General features: G+C 44.8%; 1 protein-coding gene across 4 annotated transcripts in view; it reads left to right on the forward strand.

Moving 5' to 3' along the window:
- The window catches only part of SLC35B2 (solute carrier family 35 member B2), a 47,338-nt gene that overhangs the window by 7,078 nt on the left and 20,446 nt on the right, over positions 1–19,814 (forward strand). The window contains exon 1 of one of the 4 annotated variants that reach the window (XM_033939808.1): positions 9,539–9,650. The exons of 2 other annotated variants lie outside the window; for them this stretch is intronic. The gene's annotated coding sequence lies outside the window, so the exon portion shown is untranslated. Of the gene's footprint in view, positions 1–9,538; positions 9,651–11,947; positions 11,978–19,814 lie in introns of those variants that run through there. One more of the 4 variants, XM_033939809.1, reaches the window with a different exon arrangement.

A 19,814-nucleotide genomic window follows, 5' to 3' on the forward strand; every position in this document is an offset into this window, starting at 1 on the left:
ATCTTGTTCAAACCCAAACGAGCGAGGGCTAGCAGTTCTGAATTTTAAAAAGTATATTACTTAGCAGCATAGCTGAAAGCCCTAATTGATTAGCAGGCACTTTCCCTGAAGTTGTGAATCTTCAGTAGCTGGGATCTTTCTCATACATTATTTTATGTGGCTGCCCAAACTGAGACAAGATAGCTCCCATTTAGTGAGAGGTCATATGTGTGTACTCGGAGCAGACAGCTCGTGGCACTCAGGGAATGAGTTTGATTCCTGGAGGCTACAATAGCAGACTTGAAGGAACTGAGGCAGACAGGTATATAGAGAAGACCTACAGGGACGTAACTGAAAAGTCTTGCTTCTAGTCTGGCAACCTCTGTGCTGCCATGGAAGAGAAACTCTCCCTTCAGATGACCTATTACTTTGGAGAGGCAGGAAGTAATCCTGCAGCCCAAGCTTGCCCTCTGGGGAATGCAGTATCCTCTCGCACCAAGGATGTGTCTTCAGAGTTTTCTATCTAGGCGGGAAGGGTTAGGATGGCTGTTTTAGTTGGAGGTTCATTTATTAAGCATGTAGATAGCTAGGTAGCTGGTGAACATGAAGATCGTTTGGTCACTTGTCTGCCTGATGAGAAGGTTGCAGACATCATGTGTCACTTAAATAAGATTTTAGGCAGAATTGGGGAGGAACAACATAGGATAATGTGGGTGGGAGGTTCTGGAAGTCATATTTAAGCTCTTAGCTAGAAAGCTGACATCAAGAACTTCCAGGGTAGCATTTTCAGAAGTGCTCCCCTTTCCATCCTCAGGACCCAAGAAGCAGGCAGAACTCTGGAGTCTTAATGTGTTGATGAGACAAATGAGCAGGGTACAAATGATTTCGCAATGATAAGGTGGATCAAATTGGAGGGGAATAGCATTATATATTTGAGAGGGATTTGAGACAACAAAAAATCAATAAGAAATGGATAGTAATATGGAATCTTAATGGATAGAAATTACATGTCAGAACAAACAGCCCTAACCACTAGGCCACTCCTCCATTCGGAACGAGAGTAAGGCCATTCACCACCCAGCGGTAAAAGCCTTACATCAAGGAGGGACTTTGCAGAAGGAAGGCCCTGGAGTAGGCCTCTGAAGATTCTTTTCCGTGGCATGATTGAGGCTCATTAAGGTAAAATAGGTGTGAGGCGAGAGGGGATTTGGTAAGGAAGGCAAAGAGATGCCAACCCGCATAGGGAGGCTGCCGCTGTACCCATGTGGGGGAACTACTTGACTGCTATGACCCATGGGGGGTGGGGGGAGGTTGGCGGGCTGGCTGGTTCCAAAGATGAAGAGAATGGAGAGAGGTACTAGACCTGGTCTGAGGACTGGGGGGGGAAGGGAGATAGTGGTTGGAGCTGGAGGGAAGAGACAAGGGGGTGCTGGACCTGCAAAAGGTGGGGTGACTGGAGCTGGAAGGAGGTGCTGCACCCATGTCAGAGGAGTTAGAGGGAATGGACAGAGGGGTTAGACTGCAAGTGGGGTTATTGGAGCTGGAGGGAATGGAGAAAGGTGCTGGACCCATGGAAGGGAAGGGAGGGGGGCTGGAGCTGGAGGGAAGGGTGAGAGGTGCTGGACCTGTAGGGCGGAGGAGAGAGAAGGGCAAGAGAAGCTGAATTAAGGGGATGAAGGAAAAGGAAATAAAATACTGAACACAGTAAAGGGAGGGAGGAAAGAGAGAAGGTGAGAGACACATTGGAGTAAGAGGGGAAAATATACAACAAGAGGGATATAGTAAGCCAATATGGGAGCATTGGGATAGGGACTCAATGAGGAATACTGCATGGAAGTGGTAAATGGACACGGGGCAATACCAGACATGGGAGGGTATATGGACACAGAAGAATACTAGAAAGGGAAGTATAGGAGAAACAGAGAAGAGAGATGCTGAACATGAGGGGAATACATACACAGAGATGGAATATGGATGGTGAGCCTTGGGAAAGAACTAATGTCAAATGACAGGAGATCCTGGTGAGTGAGTTAAGAGAAGAAAGTAGGAAACTAACTTTGTTCGGATGGGGGTTTACGTCAAGGAATTATTTTCTGGATGGGAACGTCTGGAACGAGTGAAAATGCAGTGGGCAAAACTGAAAGGAGTGATTGTAAGGGCTACAAACCTTTTTGTGCGACAAGTAAGTAAAAGTCAGAGGAAAAGAAGGACACGTTGGTTCTCAAAAGTAGTAGCTGAGAAGGTAAGGAATAAGAGGTTAGCTTTCATAAATTACAAAAAAAAATTGCAGAAAGAGGAAGACAGGCAAAAATATCTGGAAAAGTTAAGAGAGGCTGGTCATGTAGTCAGGAAAGCAAAGATGCAAATGGAAGAAAATACAGTGGTACCTCGGTTTATGAGTGCACCAGTTTGCGAGTGCTTTGAAAAATCGGCGCCTCAGAAACCGAGCGTGCCTCAGAGATCTCGGAGAGAATGTGAACTTGCAGGCCTTGAGCATGCACAGATGCCCAAGGCCCAGCAAGAAGAGGAGGCCGATCTTCGGGCACCAGCACCAACGCACAGGACATGCCGGTGCTGGTGCCAAGGCCCAGATGACAGTAAGAAGCGGGTTCTGGTGGGTCTGGGGGACTTCAGATTGCAGGGGGGGTGTGTGATGAATCGCGGGGGGGGGGGGAGGGTGCCGGATCGCAGGGGGGGCCTTTGGGGGGAGCAATGCCAGTTCTTGTGGGGGGGGGGGGGGGGGATAGAGCAGCGCCGCTGGCCTCGGGGGGTGGGAACGTATCAAAGCGAGTTTCCATTATTTCCTGTGGGGAAACTCGCTTTGATATACGAGTATTCTGGAACGAATTATGCTTGTAAACCAAGGTACCACTGTATAGCTGATATGGTAAAATGGGGAGACAAGTCGTTTTTAGATATATTAGTGATAGGAAGAAGTGCAAAAGTGGCATTGTGAGACTCAAAGGTGAAGGGGAGGAATATGTAGAAGCTAATCTGCGTTCACAGCTGAAGTGCCGGGAGCGGAACCACAGAAGACAAACGTGAATAGGGATGGAGGAGTAATAAACTATGATCGATTTTCAGAGGGTTGTGTTCATGAGGAGCTAGCTAAAATAAAGGTAGACAAAGCAATGTGGCTGGATGGTGTACATCCTAGGGTGCTGAAGAAACTTAGGGAAGTTCTGGTAGCTCAGCTGACTGACCTGTTCAACGAGTCTCTAGAGTTGGGAGTGGTACCGGAGGACTGGAGAAGGGCGGATGTGGTCCCTCTCCACAAAAATGGAAGTAAGACAGAAATAGGGAATTAATGTAATGTAATGTAATTTACAGGCTCGTAAGTCTAACTTCTATGGTAAGCAAGTTAATGGAAACTTTTTTAAAACAGAGAGTGGTCAAGTTTCTGGAATCCTGTGGATTCACTAGAGGTAGGTCTTGTCAGACAAATCTGATCAATTTCTTTGACTGGGTGACCAGAAAAATGGATTGAGGATGTGCACTAAATGTGGTGTATTTAGATTTTAGCAAAGTCTTTGACAATGTTCCACACACATGTCTAATAAATAACCCGAGTCCCCTCGGGATGGGTCCCAAAGTGACAGGTTGGGTCAAGAACTGGTTGAGTGGAAGGGTAGTGATCAATGGAGATCGCTCTGAGGAAAGGGATGTTACCAGTGGTGTGCCTCAAGGTTCTGTTATTGGGCCTGTTCTTTTTAACATTTTTATAAACGATATTTCTGAAGGGTTGGGTAAGATTTGCCTCTGCGGATAATTCCAAAATCTGCAATGGATTAGACACGCCGGATGGTTTGAATAACACGAAGAAAGACCTGGCAAAGCTTGAAGAATGGTTTGAAATTTGGCAGCTAAAATTTAATGCTAAGAAATGCAAAGTCATGCATTTGGGCTACAAAAACCCAAGGGAAAGGTACAGTTTAGGGTGTGAAGAACTTATGTGCACAACAGAAGAGCGGGACTTGGGTGTGATTGTATGTGATGATCTTAAGATGGCCAAACAGGTTGAAAAGGTGACTGCGAAAGCTAGAAGGATCCTAGGTTGCATAGGGAGAGGTTTGGCTAGTAGGAAAAAGGAGATATTGATGCCTCTGTATAAGACTTTGGTGAGACCTCATTTAGAATATTGTGTACAATTCCGGAGGCCGCACTTTCAAAAAGATATAAAAAGGATGGAGTTGGTCCAGAGGAAGGCTACTAAAATGGTGTGTGGTCTTCATCATAAGGCATATGGGGCCAGACTTAAAGATCTCAATCTGTATACTTTGGAGGAAAGGTGGGAGAGGGGAGATATGATAGAGACGTTTAAATACCTATGTAATGTAAATGCACTTGAGTTGAATCTTTCATTTGAAAGGGAACTCTGCAGTGAGAGGGCATAGAGGTGATAGGCTCCGGAGTAATCTAAGGAAATACTTTTTTACAGAAAGGGTGGTAGATGCATGGAACAGTCTCCCAGAAGAGGTGGTAGAGACAGACTGTGTCTAAATTCAAGAGGGCCTGGGATAGGCATGTGGGATCTCTCGGAGAGAGAAAGAGAGAATGGTTATTGCAGATGGGCAGACTAGGTGGACCATTTGGCCTTTATCTGCCATCATGTTTCTATGAAACCAGAGCCTGAGACCAACGTGACTTGAAAAATAATAAAAGGTAGAAAAAAACTTTTATTTTCTATTTTGTGATTAGAATATGTTAGATTTGAAATGTGTACCCAGCCAGAGCTAGTGTTAAATATAACTGGGGTCTGCAAAGCCCTTTACCAGGCCTTGCCTTCTTTCAGCTTCCTGAGCAAGCTTAGGGCTCTCTCTGGCCGGGGGTTAGTTGCCCTATTTGCATTCCCCTAACATTATCCCTGCCATTATGTTTTGCACAATATAGGAAGAAATGCCTATAGTATTTCTATTCTGTGGCTTCTTGGGATTTTGGTTTAATTTATGTTTGCCATTTTTGATCAGCTATTATGGATGTGACTGAGGTTTTCTGTTATAATCAATTTCACCAAAGCACCTGTAGTGTAGTGTATTGAAACTCACTAATCATCAAACATTAGAGAACTGCTCACAGATTCAAAACAGTAACCTCTATGTTTCTCACTGTAACTCTCAACACATCAATTTTATGATTCTCAGCGGCACCACCCAGGACTCAAAATACTTTCATAGTCCAAGGCTTTATGTGTCAGCTCCTCATCAAACCTCATTTCAAAACTATTTTATAATAAATTTTAAAATGTACTTAGCTTTGTGGTCAGGATGTAGGGATATTAAGCCGGAAGGAAAAGACCTGCTCTCAAGTTCTCCTAAGTTTTGCTTCCCACTTACCTCCCTCCCTCCCTCCCTTCCTTCTTACTTGGATACTGTTTATCACTCGCCAATGGTAACAGCATTGCTAATGGTGTAATTCTACAATTATAGGGGCTCATTGGAAAGATGGTAACAACATATAATAACTCTGTAAGGTACACTCTATCTATTAGAACAGTGGTTCCCAACCCTGTCCTGGAGGAACACCAGGCCAATTGGGTTTTCAGGCTAGCCCTAATGAATATGCATGAAGCAAATTTGCATGCCTATCACTTCCATCATATGCAAATCTCTCTCATGCATATTCATTAGGGCTAGCCTGAAAACCCGATTGGCCTGGTGTTCCTCCAGGACAGGGTTGGGAATCACTGTATTAGAATATGGGTCAGCGCTGATCCATATTCTAATAGATAGATTGTACCTTACAGAGAGTTATTATATGTTGTTAGTTTTTTTCTCTCTGATTCCTACATACTACATATTGATCTACTCATTGGAAAGATCCCAGACAGGTCAGATTATTAGATCTAAAGCAGTTACAAATTACAAATCTTAAAGTAGTTTATATCATAACATGTCCATGTAATATGGTTTATGTGGGACGTACTAAACGTTCTATTCAGATCCGCTTGAATGAACATAAATCTCGTATATTTACAGACGCTTTACAGGCCCCATTAGTTCAACATTGGGTAGACAAACAACATACACCCAACTATGCTGGTGAGTGATAGACATTATCCAAGAAAGGGAGGGAGGGAGGTAACTGGGAAACAAAATTTAATTATTTAGAACAAAGATGGATATATTATCTCAATACCATCCAGCCGAAGGCTGGATATGTTGGGGATGTCCTCTAAATTATAAATTGAAGGTCTAGAAAAATAAGATTTTGTATGTAACTTTTCCTTATTTGGATAACGTTTTGTATTCTTGTTGTGTTCCGGTGGGGTGGTGACATAAGTTAAATGTCACCATCAGCTGGTTTGACATAGGATACATAAGTAGCATAAAAACACACCGCCGCCATCTTTGGATGATGGCTGTGGTCAAAATTAGTGGCTGTAAGGAGGAAGGTAAGCTTTTAAAGTTCTATTTAAACTATTGATACTTCTCTAAGTTAACCTATAAGTTGGTCTCAGGCTCTGGTTTCATAAAAACATGATGTCAGATAAAGGCCAAATGGCCCACCTAATCTGCCCATCCGCAATAACCATTATCTCTTTCTCTCTCTGAGAGATCCCACATGCCTATCCAGACAGACTCAATGTTGTCCCATTTCTTTAGGAGTAGAAACCAGAGCTGTGGAGTCAGAGTCGGAGGAAATTTCGTGTATCTGGAGTCAGAGTCGGAGTTGCCAACCAATGCACCGACTCCGACTAAATTTAGATTGGAATTTAAAAAAAGCAAGTTTAAATGTCCCAATTCACAAAAAGTTATAATTAATGACTTCTCTACTGTAAGAATAAAGACCAATGCATGCAGTGCCTCACATAACCGCAAAACGAACACGTACTTCACTCTATGGCACGCAACGCACAATTCGGAGCACCAATACTTATAAATGTATTCTCCCTTGTTGTTGTTTACAACTTATTTCCAACGCTCAACAAGGTTTTCAATACCTCGTTGGTAGAAATCACCTGGTGTAGACTCGAAAAATTCATCCAACCAAGCTCTCCTACCATACGCACAACATCTTTTTACGCGGATGAAGATCTTGTTTCACGCGGAGTCGGAGTCAGAAGTACAAAAAACTGAGGAGTCGGAGTCGGAACATTTATCTACCGACTCCACAGCCCTGGTAGAAACAATTAGATTTTTCACACCCATAGAAATATATTGAGCCCTTGTTATAGGTGGCAAACTTTCTTCTGGTATTAGAAAAGTCTCTTTTAAATATCTCCGCACCATTTCGACTGGAGAAATTATTGGAAAGTTAGGAAAATTCAGTAATCTCAAATTATTCCTTCTTTGTTTATTTTCCACGTATTTAATTTTTTTTTGGATAAAAGATCTTTCTCTAACAATCTCCAACTCCAAAAGACTTTATTTGGCTAATCTGTTCTTCATTTTTCTTAATGGACTCTCTTTGTTCTCTCAGCATTACCCTTTGTGTATTAACCTGGGAACTAATAGAGGCATAATCAGATCACACAATGGATACATGGTCGCTATAGCCTTCCACAGGTTATCCATACTAATCTCCCCAAACTGTTCAGTTAGAGAAGGTAAGGTCTCACCAGCTTCTGCGTTGGGAGCCATTGTTTGGGCTTCAGTGGGAATCTGTCCCTCTAACACCTTCTCTCACCGCTCCTCTGGGGCTCTGCAGTTGTGTCTCTTGTCTGACAAACTGAATTGCCGCCGCCTCCTCCACAGTGCACTGACTCTCAGGCTGAAGAAGAAAGAGCCTGTCTCTGGATCAGGCTTAGTAAAGCCTGATCATAACTGAGGCTTGCCGATTGATTTGGCGTTCCTCCTGAAGTCTGGGGCATCTCCACTGGCTGGCGCATCACTCCAGCGTCCAGCCTCATTGTATTAGATTTCTGGAGCTTCCGACCGCCGGAGGTCTTGGCCGCGAAGCTCCCTTCCTCTTCCTCATATTTAATTGTCAGGACAGAAGAACACATTTGTCAATGCAGCGCTCAAAGGTATTTGTAATTAGTGGAAAGAAGGCTTAAACAGCGGCTCTGCCGCTACAGACGTCTATCCATGTCGCCATCTTGGATCATCACAGATCAATAGTGGCTGATCTTATTTCAGGCGCCTGCTATTAATATATGAAATAGAACAGAATAGGCGTCTTCACCCAGGTCAGGAATTGGCTTTTGTGATGAAAGTGTAAGAGCTCAGATTGGAGAGAGCACAGGAGTAGAGGAGGGTGGGTGGATATGGTGAGTATGTGCTGGCATAGGGGTTATCATATATGTATAGGTGGTACATATATGTGGTATCGGTGCATGCCATTCATAAAAGTATGGAAGGGGATTGATTTTTGTATGGAGATTAGTCTGCTTGTGAGACTGGTGTCTCTATGAAGGTGAGATACTGCATGTGTGTAGAGGGGAGGAGGAGTCAATGCATATATGTGGGTTAATATAGGGGAGATCACATTTTGGAAGCCAGTAAGTACCAAGCCTTTTTTCCCCTTTCTGCTGGAAACTCAGTACCAGTAGTATGTGCTGATACTTCTGGCTGTGAGCACCATCACAGCCAGATAACGAGAATCACTGCCCACCACCTTGACCTGGGGAACAAGGACTTTCCTTTATGCGTCTCTGTGCCGTGCTGCGGATGTTTTAGGGCCTTACACGTATGATTATTAGTGGTAGCTCCAGTTCTGTGTTTATACAGTGTGTGCTGCAGCCAAGGAACTGGAGTTTATTTATAGAGGATTCAGGGAGGTTACAAGAGAACAAGAGCTCTTAAAGGCCCTTCACAGTAACAGGACCTGAAAAATGTATCTGAACTTTTCTCTCATCAGAGACTCCTTCTCTGCTTTAATGCTTCCCACACTATCTTTCCTCCTCGATCCACTGTGAATGTGGCTCGTGCCTGTGTTTTATACTGTGGGATATTAAATGGGGTCCTTTGATGTACTGGTTTGGTCAGCCCATTCTCTGTACTCGGACGAGGGACTGTAGCATGGAATGCTGCTACTGTTTGGGTTTTTGCCAGGTACTTGTGACTTGGATTGGCCTTTGCGAAGGCTAGATAGACCACTGGTCTGACTCAGTAAGGCTATTCTTATGTTCTTAATCCCTGAGCAGAGAAAGCCTGTTAAAAATCCTGTTGTCTCACTAGTTCATATGAGCAATGAGTGCTTAGGGAACAACCACAAAGAGTTTGTTAATTTATTGCCCGTTACTGTTGAAATGGTCTACTGATTAACTCGGATGTTTATCTGTACATCATGGAGAGCGTTTTCCTGGTATGGAGTGTACAGTATGTTCTTACAAATGATCTGGAGCAGGGCAAGCAAAATGCAGAATGATCAAAGAAAGCCAAGGGTATAGTTGCTAAACTTTAATGCAAACCAACGGAGAGCCCTGTATATGAGGTGCAAGCAACCAAAAGAAGGCAGGGAACAGTCAGGGGTGAGACCCTGGCATACAATACATTGACCAACCTGGTGAAAGATCTCTGGGGTGATGCAATCCAATAATCTCAAGGTAGCAAAACTGGTGGCAAGATCCAGAGGGAGAAACCTAAGCAGAGGTGACTGCTGAGACCTCACCCACAATATTGTCGGGTTTTGGAAGCCAACAGTAGAGGCAATCCAGAGAGAACAGTTGCTACTGCTACTAATAATCATCTGTGTAGTTCTGCTGGTCACTAGGCTCTATGAAATGAAATGTAAGTACAGTATCTAAATTTCTTGTACAATCCCACTCTATTCCTGGACAAGTGGGTAGTCAATAGAGAGTTGCGCGGGGACAGAAATCCCACCCATCCCCACCAGGATCCTCTCCGTCCCCACCCATCCCCGTCAGGATCCTCTCCGTCCCCACCTGTCCCCGTCAGGATCCTCTCCGTCCCCACCTGTCCCCGTCAGGATCCCCACCTGTCCCCGTCAGGATCCTCTCCGTCCCCACCTGTCCCCATCAGGATCCTCTCCGTCCCCACCTGTCCCCGTCAGGATCCTCTCCGTCCCCGCCAGGATCCTCTCCGTCCCCACCCGTCCCCGCCAGGATCCTCTCCGTCCCCACACGTCCCCTTCAGGATCCTCTCCGTTCCTACCCGTCCCCGTCAGGATCCTCTCTGTCCCCGCCAGGATCCTCTCCGTTCCTACCCGTCCCCGTCAAGATCCTCTCTGTCCCCGCCCGATCCCACAAAAAGTAGCAATTACTTCTGACAGGATCATCAATTCCACAGTTTCTTTTGCTGTTTTCCTTGTGGAATCTCTTTGGAACCCTTTTTTTGTTTTCTGTTCAGGTAATTAACTTATAAACCCCCTCTTTTACTAAGGCTGACGTGTCCTTTATATTATATGGACGAACCCTGCTTCCAAAGCCTTCCATCCCTGTGGGAGTCCCGTTGGCTAGAGGGGAATCCCCGTGGGAGTCCTGTAGGCCAGAGGAGGGTCCCCGTGGGAGTCCCATGGGTTAGGGGGGATTCCCGCGAGACCCCCATGGGTGATACACACTTTAGCCGTTATATCAAACCAAACTATTAGATGACCACTACTTCCCAGGTGAGCACCCACTTGAACATTAGAGATACTCTCCCCATTTGTGAGGATCAGATCCAATATCGCTTTTTCCCTCGTGGGTTCCGTCACCATTTGTCGGAGCAGAGCCTCTTGAAAGGCATCCACAATCTCCCTACTTCTTTCTGTTTCCACAGTCAAAATTTTCCAGTCCACATCCGGCAGGTTGAAATCTCCCAGAAGCAGCACCTCCTCTTTCTTTCCAAACTTTTGGAGATCCACAATCAGATTTTTATCAATTTGCTGTGATTGGGTCGGAGGTCTGTAGACTACACCCACTTAGATAGAAGTTCCATCTTCTCTTTTCAGAGCGTTCCATGTCGCTTCTTCCTCTCCCCAGGTCCCTTGCATTTCAGTTGCTTGGATATCAATCTTTACGTAGAGAGCTACTCCTCCACCTTTTTGACCAATTCTGTCTTTCCTAAAAAGATTATATCCTGGTATGTTTGCATCCCATCCATGGAATTCACTGAACCATGTCTTAGTGATAGCAACAATATCCAGGTCTGCCTCTAACATCAGGGCTTGCAGATCATGAACTTTGTTGCTTAGACTGCGAGCCTTTGTGGTCATTGTTTTCCAGCGGTAATCTGCTTTTTCGTATAGTTTTTTGTTTCATTTCACTTCCCGTTGCAATGCTAAGAAGTGAGTTGCCAATATTGTTTATGTTGCAATCTTTACTACCATCACATCTTGTCTTTTGCTGGGTGTCAGGGACAAAGGTGCGCGCAGACAATTGAGTGCAGCGTGGAGGTGCGCGCCCCAGAAAATTACTGTTTTTAGGGCTCCGACGGGGGTGTGTGGGGGGGGAACCCCCCCACTTTACTTAATAGAGATCGCGCCGCATTGTGGGGGGTTTGGGGGGTTGTAACCCCCCCACATTTTACTGAAAACTTCACTTTTTCCCTGTTTTTAGGGAAAAAGTTAAGTTTACAGTAAAATGTGGACGGTTACAACCCCCAAAACCCCCCATAACGCCGACGTGATCTCTATTAAATAAACTGGGGGGGGCTCCCCAACAAAACCCCCCGTCGGAGCCCCTAAAAACTGTAATTTTCTTCGGCGTGCGCCTCCATCTTGCGCTCAGTTGTCGGCGCGCGCCTTTATCTTTCGCGGGGTTGTCTATGAACCCTTTTGCTGGGGTGGCCTCTATAATTGTCCTTCATACATACGCCCCCCCCCACCTTCTAGCTTAAATGCCTGGCAACATATTGCCTGAATTTCTCAGCTAGGATTCTTTTTCCTGCCATGGTAAGGTGCAGCCCATAATTACAATATAGTCTCATGTTGTTCCATGTATTGCCCCCATCCCCCTATGTACCTAAAGCCTTCTTGAGCCAACTATTGAAGTTCCCAGTGTTCTGTATTCATTTCACGCCCTTTCCATAAGTAGGCAGTACTTCTGAAAAAGCTACAGTCTTTACAAAAGGTTTTAACCCCTCTCCCAGTTCCCGAAAAGCTTTCTGTGCTGCAGGTAGGTTATTGTTGGCTAGGTCATTTGTTCTAAGGTGGATAGTAACATCGGGGTTCAAAATCTTTGCTTCTTCTCTAATTACAGTCAGTATTTGTCTGGCATTCCTGGTAGCAGAGGATCCTGGAAGGCATTTCACTTCTTTGCGTTCCTTGTCTTGTGCTCCAAGGTTAATCCCTCTGATGATGGAATCCCCTAGCAGTAATGCTTTTTTATATGTGCTTTGGGGGTGCTTTTTTTCACTTATTACATTACATTAGTGATTTCTATTCCGCCATTACCTTGCGGTTCAAGGCAGATTAAGAATTGTCATGATATTACGAAATACATGAGGTGGATTACATAAGAATTGTCATGATATTAGGAAAGACATAAGGAGTAGTTTGAACATTTTCGATTTGCTAAGGAGTAGATAGTATTGTAGGTGAAGCTTGGGACGGATCTGGTTGTGTTTATATAGGTTGTATGTATTTTTTGAAGAGTAGGGTTTTTGTTTCTCTTTTGAGAGGGAGATTTTGAGAAGAAAGCAGAAAAATGGAAAAATTGAATGTTAAGTTAGTGCCAAAGATGGATGCAAGGCAGAAAGTGAAGACGGAGAGAAAAACAGTCAATGGATAAGAAGGCCCTGGAAACATTGTTAAAAGCACAGAAAAATAAAGTCACCAGACAACAAAGGTAGGGAAAATGATTTTAGATATAGTGATTGAAATGTGTCACTTTTGAGAATTTATATTTGCTGTGTATATATGAAAAACGAATGGAAAAAAATTACATTACAATTAGTAAAGGGGGCGGGATCTGGGGAAGAGCTTAGGCAGGTCTAGGGTGGAGCTTGGGGGGGGGTCTGTGGTTGGGGGTACTCAGTTGATACTTGTTAGACTTCCCTGCTGGTACGCCCTACTGGCATTTCAGGGCCTGTCTGAAGGGCCTCAGCTCATGCGTGGATGTCAACGTGATGATGTCACGCATGCGTATGATGTCATCACGGCGATGTCTGCGCACTTCTGGGTGCCTCGAGCCGTGGCCACTGCCTTTAGTGTGCCCCGGCTCGAAAAAGTTTGAAAGCCACTGGCTTAGAGGGAATACTCTCCTCGATGAGATTATAACAACACCAACAGTAGATGATGCCTTAGTAGCTGACAGAACGTGGACTAACTTCCCCAAAGTACAATGGAACGACATGACTCGACTATACAACAAATATAGTAAAACCTATTGTGAACTAAACAGCTGTCCATCGTACCTGCTAACAACCGCATCCATCAAGTTCAAAGCTAACCTCATGAACTGGCTACAATCCACGCTCACAGATGGTCACTTTCCACCTGAACTAGGCGAAATTATTATCACCCCCATACCGAAAGATTCCAAAGCTCCAAACAATAATCCAGCCAACCACAGACCCATCGCTTCAATTCCATTATATATCAAACTACAAGAAGGTCTTGTAGCACAATACCTCACCAACTACCTAGAAGACCACAACATACTACACCCATCACAATCAGGATTCAGAAAAAACCACAGCACAGAGACACTACTTGTATCTCTAATGGATATAGCCCGCCAACACCTCAGCAAAGGGAACAGGATACTACTTATCCAACTAGATCTTTCAGCAGCTTTCGACCTAGTGGATCACAACATACTTCTCCAGATACTAGACGCCATAGGGATCTCAGGTTTGGTACTCAACTGGTTCCAAGGCTTCCTTAAAACTAGAACTTATAAAGTAAAGACAAAAGACCACATATCTGACCCTTGGTCAAACCCCTGTGGAGTACCGCAAGGATCTCCACTATCACCCATACTTTTCAACCTATACGTATCCTCATTGGGCACCACTCTAGACTCCCTAAATATAGTCTCATTCAGCTACGCAGACGACATAACAATCCTCCTCCCCTTCAATACCCAAGACCCCAATTCATCAGGACAACTGAATAAAACTCTGGAAACGGTAGAAACATGGATGACCAACCACAAACTGAAACTGAACACGGATAAAACCAAATTCCTGCTGCTAGAAAAAGACAAAGAACCTACCTTAACTGATCTGATGACAAATGCAATCACATACCCAATACAGCCAGCACTCAAAATCCTGGGAGTAACGATAGACAGGAGATGCACAATGCAGACTCATACTAACAAAACCATCCAAAAAGCCTTCTACACCATGCGCAACCTGCGAAAAATAAGAAAATTCTTTGACAAAATACAATACAGGATCTTAGTCCAATCACTTGTACTAGGACTTGTAGACTACTGCAACAGCCTTTATCTATCCTGCCCCGCTTACATGACCAAACAATTACAGACAGTACAGAACACAGCACTCAGACTTATCTACTCGCTAGGAAAATACGATCACATCACTAATGCCTATCTCGACTCACACTGGCTTCCGATACAAGCAAGAACTCAATTCAAACTACACTGTCTATTATTCAAAGCAATAAACGGAACAGCACCTCTCTACCTAAACAGCCGCCTAATCCGAAACCTCTCAACTAGAGTAAGGAGAACCCAGACCCCATTCACCTACCCCTCACTCAAAGGCACAAAACGCAAAAAGCTATATGACAACCTACTTGCTACACAAGCCGCGAAAATTGACCCCATCATATCCAAGCTGCTGACCACAACTACGGACTACAAAGCGTTTCGAAAAGATATAAAAACTATACTATTCAAAAAACACATCCCAATATTATAATATACCCTCATCGTCTCACCCTTCATAACCTCCTGCAACTCACAACCTACTGCAATTTCGTCCCCATAGGCAACTTCCAATCTAGTCGCAATGGGCGATAAGCCAATTCATATCTAGAAACACTGTCACCCCAAATACCGAAAAAATCAGATATAACAACCTATGAACAGACGATTTTTTGGTAACATAAGATTATACTTTGTAATATTATGTAATGTAACATAAGGTTATACGTTGTAATATAACATAAGGTTATGCTTTGTAATATTATGTAATGTAAGTTATGCAATGTACTGGAATAATAAGGTAAAATAACATACGTAAAGTCTTGTAAAGTTATATAAGATAAATTATGTAAACTTAATGCAAGTTATGCAAGCACGGTAAGGATAATGTAAAGTAACGCAAAGTAACCCACGTAAAGTTATGTAAAGTTATGTACGAAAAGTTATGTAAAGTTAGGTATGCAAAGTTTGTAAAGTTATACAAATAATTGTATTGTCATCGCCTGGAAATGACCAGCCATCTTCTAATGTAATCCGCTTAGAACCGCAAGGCACAAGCGGAATAGAAATCACTAATGTAATGTAATGTAATGTAATGAAACTCTTAAAGGGTCTGTAGCCAGAGTGCCTTGCTGGTTCAGATCCAAGCATGAGATTTGCATATCTTGGTTATTGAATTCCAAGTTTATGAATGGTTCATGAACAGACAGTACCAGAGTGGAAGCCTTGGCGACTGGTGTCTGTGCTCCTTTGCGAATTGAACTCTGTCTGTGTACAAGATTAGCTTTATTGCATCTAGTGTTCTCCATACAGTCACATTCAGGAAGCATGGGCCCCTGACTCCCAATGGGCTGCCTTCGTTACAGGCTCATACATCTATACATCATTTGTTTCCAAGGCATTCAGTAGCTCCAGGTGGCTGCAGACGCTGTCCTGGGAGTCCTGCTATTGCCGCCGCCAGCACTTTCAGCAGCGATGCAGCATAGTCTCACCAGCTGCTGTAGAAAGCAGATAATCACTTTTATGCCTGATTTCATGAGAAGGGTTCAGTGATTGCTGTATTGCTACGTTTGAGATCCCATGCAGGCTTTTGGTGATGGATGTAGATCACAAATATGCATGAAGAGCTGATGAGTGGGTCTTGGGTCAGTGCAAATTTGCCTTGTGCCCTTCCCTCCTCCACCGATCCCAGCGTACTGCTTTTCCTCCTCATGCAGTGAATTAGGCATCCATTTTCCTTTTGTATTATTATTTACCCTGTTATTGGGAAAATCCCAGTTATTTTAATGTATTTATTGCTGTGGCTGAACGTATTCTTAGGATCTCTTTCACACCCGTAGGCGCCAACTTTTCAAAATTTGCTAAGGAAGCAGATTAGATGTTTTTGTATCTTTTGTATGTCAAATTTTTCTGTTCTTATTTTAACTGTGAATGTAACTGTGTAACTCGTGCAGAACTATAGGATGTAGCAAGTAAGCAATTTTTAATAAAATAGCTCAGTGTATCGCAAACTGTGTGCCGTGAGATACCGTCAAGGAGAGGCGCCAGCTGACTGTCTAAAGCAGGGGTGCCCACCAGTGTTCCCTCTAAGCGGGCGGGTGTTGTGAGCAAACTTTTTTCACCGTGAGCCAAAAATATCGGGCGCCAGCAAGTTATGAGCCAACTCGCCCGATTCTCCTCTCGCCGCCCTGCCATCTGCCGTACGCCTCTTCCGATTGTGCGCTGTGACGAGAAACGTGTGCGCTGCGATGTAATATTTTGTGCGCCAGCGCAGCTTAGCGGGAACACTGGTTCAAATGGTTTTATTTATTTCCCCAAATTTATTTTTGTTATACGCATTGAAAATATTTGATATTGCGTTTAAATCAAAATCTCAATAAACTTGAAACGAGTGCCCGTGAGATTGTGGGAGGGTTAAATACTCAAAACTTAGAAGTTTTTGCTACGCCAGCTTTCTGGTATCTTTACATACAGTGGCGTACCTAGCATATGTAACATCCGGGGCCCATCATTTTTTGGCACCCCCCCCATCTGTAAGAAAAACATGATTTTTAGTAACAAACCACACGTCACACATGAGTACCTAGGAAAAGGCAGCATCTTACATATTGCAGTGAGCAGTACATCAATACACCCATTGTAAAACTAAACAAGCCAGACCAGCACAGATCAATCCTACACCGTCAATCCTAACAGAAAACACACAGAACACAGAAAACACCTTCGCCTAGTAAGGAATATGTAATCACAAACTAACCCCTCCCTCTTTTACAAAACTGTAGTGTGGATTTTAGCTACGGAGGTAACAGCTCTGATGCTCATAAAATTCTGAGCATCAGAGCTGCTACCACCAAGGCTGGTGCTAAAAACGCTTCACAGTTTTGTAAAAGGGGGGATAAAATAAAAATACATAGACAAAGGTTAAATTGAACCAGCAAGAAGCTGGACTCTGCATACAATGCTTCACAGAAACAGTGACACATGTCTCCTAAAGCAATAAATAAATAGAAATTTTTTTCTACCTTTGTCTTCTGTGGTTTCTCCTTTCCTCATCTTCTTGTAACTCTCTTCCTTCCATCCACTGTCTGCCGTCTCTCTTCCCCTATATGGCATCTTCTCTCCTTCTATGCCCCTTCCAGAAACTGTATGCCTCCCCCTTCCATCTCTCCTTTCACCCCATTGGTCTGGCATCTCTCTCCTCGCCTTCCCTCTCCCACACCTCTCCTCATAGTCTGGTATCTCCCCTTCCCTGATTCTCTGGCATCTCTCTCCTTTCCTTTTCTTCCATCTTTCGCTCCCCCTCCATGCTCTCACATCTCCCCCTTCCTTTTCCCTTAGACTGGCATACCTTCCTCCTACGCTCCAAGCCCTGGCATCTCCTTTAATTCCCTCCCTCATCTTCCTTCTCCCTCCAGCTGGGTACCGCAACACTCTTCCCTGCAGCTCTGCACTTCCCCACAATTGCCATGCTTCGGTTCCTCTTCTTCCTTCCTTCCTCCCCCCCGCGGGACCCTGCGGCACCATCAACTCTTACTCCCTCTAATGTCGGCCCTGCAGCTCCAGACTTCCTCGCACCTTCTCCCCTCCCCCTTTGGATCGCTATTATTTTAAATGTTATAGCCGCGGAGCTGTATCCATCAGTGGAGATGTCTAACCTCGGCCTGCCCCGGAACTCTTACTGCAACAGTGACTTCCTGTTCCTGCCTAGACGGGCGGCTGCTGCAGTAAGAGTTCCGGGGCAGGCCGAGGTTAGACATCTCCACTGATGGATACAGCTCCGCGGCTATAACATTTAAAATAATAGCGATCCAAAGGGGGAGGGGAGAAGGTGCGAGGAAGTCTGGAGCTGCAGGGCCGACATTAGAGGGAATAAGAGTTGATGGTGCCGCAGGGTCCCGCGGGGGGGGGGGGGAGGAAGGAAGGAAGAAGAGGAACCGAAGCATGGCAATTGTGGGGAAGTGCAGAGCTGCAGGAGCTGTTATAGCCGCGGAGCTGTATCCATCAGTGGAGATGTCTAACCTCGGCCTGCCCCGGAACTCTTACTGCAGCAGCCGCCCGTCTAGGCAGGAACAGGAAGTCACTGTTGCAGTAAGAGTTCCGGGGCAGGCCGAGGTTAGACATCTCCACTGATGGATACAGCTCCGCGGCTATAACATTTAAAATAATAGCGATCCAAAGGGGGAGGGGAGAAGGTGCGAGGAAGTCTGGAGCTGCAGGGCCGACATTAGAGGGAGTAAGAGTTGATGGTGCCGCAGGGTCCCGCGGGGGGGGAGGAAGGAAGGAAGAAGAGGAACCGAAGCATGGCAATTGTGGGGAAGTGCAATCCCCCCAATGCGTCCCCTTACCTTACCTCCCCTTACCTTTGCGACGCGTGTGTGCGCTGTGAAGAGAAACTTGTGCGCTGCGATGTAATATTTTGTGCGTGAGCGCAGGCCAACGCAGCTTAGCGGGAACACTGGTGCCCACACTTTTTGGGCTTGCGAGCTACTTTTAAAATGACCAAGTCAAAATGATCTACCAACAATAAAATTTTAAAAAAACCACAAAGCACACTGTACGCAGAGAAAATGTGAATTATCATTTGTATTCGGGGTTTTTATCAGAGGTCAAGACAGATGACTTTAAAATATGCAATGTCACTCAGGAACAACTATACAAAAATAGACAAATATACCCCTTCCCTTTTTACTAAACCACGATAGCGGTTTTTAGTGCAGGAAGCTGCGCTGAATGCCTCGTGCTGCTCCCGAAGCTCATAGGCTCCCTGCGCTAAAAACTGCTATCGTGGTTTAGTAAAAGGGGGGGCCCCTCCAGCTGTCAGTCTTCTCTCTTTTCTTCCCTCTCTTCTCTTAGTGTTTGATCTGCCCTTCTACCTTCTTCTCGCTGTAAATCGCCTTGAGCCTGCATAGGTATACGCGACACACAAATAGAAGATTAGTGCAAAATAGAGACAGCAGATATAAATTTGGACACATTTTGATCACTAAATTGAAAATAAAATCATTTTTCCTACCTTTGCTGTCTGATGACTTCATGAGTCTCTGGTTGCACTTCCTTCTTCTGACTGTAAATCCAATATTTCTTTCTTTCTGCCTTTCTTTCTTTCTGCCTCCTTCTTCTCCTCATTCCATTCCCCAAACAACATCTCTCTCTGTCCCTCCATGAGTCCAACTTTTTCTTCCTCTCTCCCTGCCCCTTCCCTTTTCTTTCTTTCTTTCTTTCTTTTGTTCTCCCTGCTCCCCTTTCTTTCTTGCTCTCTCTTTCCCTGCCCCCTTCCTTTCAGTTTCTTTCTTGCTCTCTCACTGCCTCCCCAAAGCCACCGCCGCCGATTTCTCCCTGCTTCCCCAACGTCAGGCGAGGTGCATACAAGCACTGGGCCCACAAACCTTCCCCTCCCCCCCCCGAAAACAATTCTGACTTCAGAGAGGAAGTTCTGGGCCAGCCAGGCCGCGATTGGCTGGCCCAGAACTTCCTCTTTGACATCAGAATTGACGTTGGAGGCGGGGGGAGGGGAAGGCTGTTGGCCCAGTGCTTGTACGTGCCTGGTGTGGCATCGGGGAGGCAGAGAGAACACAATGCAAAGGCAACGCGAGTCTATCACAGAGCCCAGGATGGG

This window comes from Geotrypetes seraphini, chromosome 3, assembly GCF_902459505.1.
Source record: "Geotrypetes seraphini chromosome 3, aGeoSer1.1, whole genome shotgun sequence".
Taxonomy (NCBI): Eukaryota; Metazoa; Chordata; class Amphibia; order Gymnophiona; family Dermophiidae; genus Geotrypetes; species Geotrypetes seraphini.